The sequence below is a fragment of the Rutidosis leptorrhynchoides genome, chromosome 1, assembly GCF_046630445.1.
Source record: "Rutidosis leptorrhynchoides isolate AG116_Rl617_1_P2 chromosome 1, CSIRO_AGI_Rlap_v1, whole genome shotgun sequence".
Classification (NCBI taxonomy): domain Eukaryota; kingdom Viridiplantae; phylum Streptophyta; class Magnoliopsida; order Asterales; family Asteraceae; genus Rutidosis; species Rutidosis leptorrhynchoides.
Genome location: NC_092333.1, coordinates 92623427 through 92627605, shown reverse-complemented (window position 1 = coordinate 92627605; position 4179 = coordinate 92623427). Strand labels below are relative to the sequence as shown.

The 4179-nt window shown below is 33.3% G+C and overlaps 1 non-coding gene across 1 annotated transcript; it reads left to right on the top strand.

Annotated features, from left to right (window-relative positions):
- Positions 1-2514: 2514 nt before the first annotated feature.
- On the top strand, positions 2515-2621 carry LOC139886967 (small nucleolar RNA R71). The gene has a single exon (XR_011772823.1). It is a non-coding gene; the product is annotated as a small nucleolar RNA R71 (small nucleolar RNA).
- The last annotated feature ends 1558 nt before the right edge of the window (positions 2622-4179 follow it).

The window sequence follows — 4179 nt, the reverse complement described above, 5'->3', positions numbered from 1 at the left end:
AAAAGTACCATAAGGGTATGTGAATGTGGTTTTCTTTTGGTCCTCGGGTGCTATTGGAATTTGAAAATATCCGGAAAAACCATCAAGAAAACAATAGTAACTATTTTCGGCTAATCTTTCTAACATTTTATCAATGAAAGGTAAGGGAAAGTGATCTTTTCTGGTGGTGTCATTTAATTTTCTATAATCAATACAGACACGCCATCCTATTACAGTCCTAGTAGGAACAAGCTCATTTTTTTCATTTGTGATGACAGTCATGCCACCCTTCTTAGGTACATATTGAACTGGGCTTACCCATGGACTATCAGAAATTGGATAAATTAAACCTGCATCAAGCATTTTAATAATTTCTTTCTTAACAACATCTTGCATATTAGGATTTAGTCTTCGTTGGCGTTGCACATAGGTTTTATGACCTTCTTCCATAAGGATTTTATGTGTGCAATACGAAGGACTTATTCCTTTAATGTCATGAATCTTCCATGCAATAGCTGGTTTATGAGCTTTTAACACAGTAATAAGTCGAGATTTTTCATTTTCCGTAAGAGAAGACGATATTATTACAGGTAATTCAGGTTCACCAAGTAAATAAGCGTATTCCAAATGGTTTGGAAGTGGCTTTAACTCTAATGTCGGTGGTTCTTCTGTCGATGATTTATATAGATATCTGTCTTCCTCTTTTAGCATTTGAATTTCTTCTGTTGTTGGTTCATATCCATTAACCATGAGTGTAGCTAACATTTCAGCTTCATCAATTGATTCAGTTTCTTCTCCTAATGAACATTATCCTATTCCTTGTAATTCTAGAAATTTTTCTAACAATTCTGCATGTGAATCTATAGTTTGAATATAATAACATGTATCATCTGCAGATTACGGTTGTTGCATGGCTCTATCAACATAAAAGGTAACACTCTCATCCTCTATACTTAGGGTCAGTTTCTTACCGAACACATCTATTATTGCTTTAGCCATGTTTAAGAATGGTCTTTCTAATATGAGAGGAACTCGAGAATCTTCTTCCATGTCCAGAATAACAAAATCTACTAGAAATACTAAAGTACCAACTTTAACTAGCATGTTCTCCATTATCCCTCTAGGATATTTTACTGATCGATCGGCTAGTTGTATACTTATTCTTGTTGGTTTCAATTCTCCAAGTTCTAGTTTAGCGTATAGTGAATACGCCATTAAATTTATACTAGCACCTAAATCTGCCAATGCTTCTATTGAACTAAGACTACCCAAAAATATGGAATTGTGAAACTTCCTGGATCAGATAATTTTTCTGGTATCATATTCAACAGTACTGCGGAACAATTTGCATTCATAGTAACAGCCGAGAGTTCTTCCATTTTCTTTCTATTTGTGATTAGATCTTTCAAGAATTTAGCATATCTAGGCATTCCTGAAATCACATCAATGAAAGGAAGATTAACATTTGTTTGTTTAAACATATCCAAGAATTTGGATTGCTCGGCTTCAAGTCTTTCTTTTTTCATTTTACTCAGGTAAGGAAGTGGTGGTTGGTATGGTTTAACATAAGGTTTAGCCTTAACTGTGTTATCTTCATTAACCTTTTCAACTACCGGTTCTTTTTCCTTTTCTTGATCAGGTTGTGGTTCTTGTGGAGTAGGAATAGAGTCATCAGAAATTACAGGTATTTCAGGTGGTTTAAGTGTAATACCACTTCTTGTGGTAATGGCTTTAGCTGTTTCATTCCGGGGGTTAGTATTTGTATCGCTAGGTAGACTTCCCGGTTTTCTTTCACCTATCAACCTTGCTAGGTTGCTTACTTCTTGTTCCAAATTTTGAATAAAAGCTTGTTGATTTCTAAATGCTTAAGCATTTTGTTCATTCGTTTGTTTCTGAGATGTGAAAAACTGCGTTTGAGATTCAACTAGCTTCGACATCATATCTTCTAAATTTGGCTTTTTATCATCGGTTTGTGGCGGTTTATTTTGAAAAATAGGTCTTTGCTGATTGTAAGTATTATTGGATATTTGTTGATTACTAGGACCTTGTTGGTTGTTGTATGGAACATTTCAGTTATAATTCTGATTTTGATTGTAGATTGGTCTTGGCGGTTGATAATTATTCTGATAATTATTTCCAGGCCTTTGGTTCATGTATGAAACATTCTCTCTTTGTTCCATTGTTTGTTCAATACTGAGACAATCTTTTGTCAGATGTGGTCCTCCACACTGCTCACAACTAATTCTTATTGAGTGAATATCTTTAGTCATCTTTTCCATTCGTCTCTCGACAGCATCTATTTTTGCGGAAATGGAATCAAAGTCATGGCTAGAATCGGCTCTGGCTGCTTTAGATGATCTAACGATATTTTTTTCTTGGTGCCACTCATGTGAGTGGGAAGCAGTGTTATCAATAATTTTGTAAGCTTCAGTTGCGATTTTCTTCATAATGGAACCACCAGCTCCTATATCGATGTCTTTTCTTGTAGTGATGTCGCATCCTTGGTAGAATATTTGTACTATTTGATAAGTGTCTAAACCATGTTGCGGACATCCTCTCAATAACTTTCCAAATCTTGTCCATGCTTCATATAAAGTTTCATTTGGCTTTTGTGTGAACGTAACAATTTCTCCTTGAAGTCTCACGTCTTTAGATGCCAGAAAGAATTGTTTAAGAAATTTTTCAACTAAAACATCCCATGTATCAATCGCCCCTTCAGGTAACGATTCTAACCAATCTTTGGCTTCTCCCTTTAAAGTCCAGGGAAATAACATGAGATATATCTGTTCATCCTCTACTTCTCGAATTTTAAATAGAGTACCGATCCTATTAAAGGTACGAAGATGTTCATTTGGATCTTCCTTCGGCGCACCACTAAATTGGCATTGATTAGTTACCATGTGTAGAATTTGTCCTTTGATTTCATAATATGGCGCATTAATATCTGGTTGAGTAATTGCGTGACCTTGGCCAGTGCGTTTAGCTCGCATTCGGTCTTCCATACTTAGAGGTTCCAGATTTTCCATGATTGAATTTGTTGAATCTGAATCACTAGAGGATTCTGATTTAATGGTTTGTTCCTCGACAATCTCTGTTTGAATGATTGGTGGTTCCGGGGGAAAGATTAGTGGTTCAGGATCTCTGAATTGTCCCTGAATATCCTCCGGATTCTCAATTGTGAGGTCAGGTTCAAAAAATGGATTTTCAGAAATTTGAATTGGAGTACTTGGTTGACTAGATGAAGATTCTAAAGAAAAATCAACTGCGACAATATTGGCTAGATGTCTTGATCAAGTTACAGGTGGTGAAAGTATGAAAGGTGGTGAAAGTTTTGCTCGGTGCATTCACTGAATATCCTATTAGTTATAAAAGATAAAAATTATTAAAGTTATCAAATTAATAGACTTTTCTGATTTTGCCCACGTTTCGAATAGCCAATAGATGCAGCAGGTAGCCAGGACCCTTTAAATCGGAAGCCCACAACTCGCCACTAACAAATCCAACTATTACTACGAAACAGAAAATTTTGGATGTCTATCAATTTAACCACTTAAAATAATTTTTCGTCGAAATTTAAAGAAATTTTAGAGAAGAAATAGAAAATTCTATGTCCTAAAAACTAGAGCGTCGAGAAATAAGAAAGAAAAAGAGCGCGTCGAAAAACGTCGAAAAATAAAAGGTCGAAAAATAATTAAAAAAGTAGCGCGTCGAAACTTAAAAATCTAAAAACTAAGAATTAAAAGTTGCGTCTAAAGGTATTAAAGCTTAAAAGAAATTCTATATCCAAAACGACAATAACTTAAAAAGTACTAAAATTTATTAAATATTAAGGTGATAAGCGACGTCGTACAATTCTAAGGCGTCTAAATTTTAATCTAAAGAAAAAACACTTAAGGGATTTTACGGCAAAGCCTAAAAATCTAAAAATAAAAATAACTATGGCAAAATACTAAGTTTAAAACTAAGTACGAACGAAAAATTATAAAAGTTACGAATTAAACGATTAAAATATACAATTTATAAAAAGATACAAAAAATGATAAAATTACTAATTTTTAGAAAAATATTATTTTTATATTATTTATTTTTATAAAAGTACTAATTTTATAATTTATTAAAACTAATTAAAATTAAAAATACAAATTAAATAAATAAAACTAAAACTAATATTAGAAATTAATTAATTAATAAACCCCAATT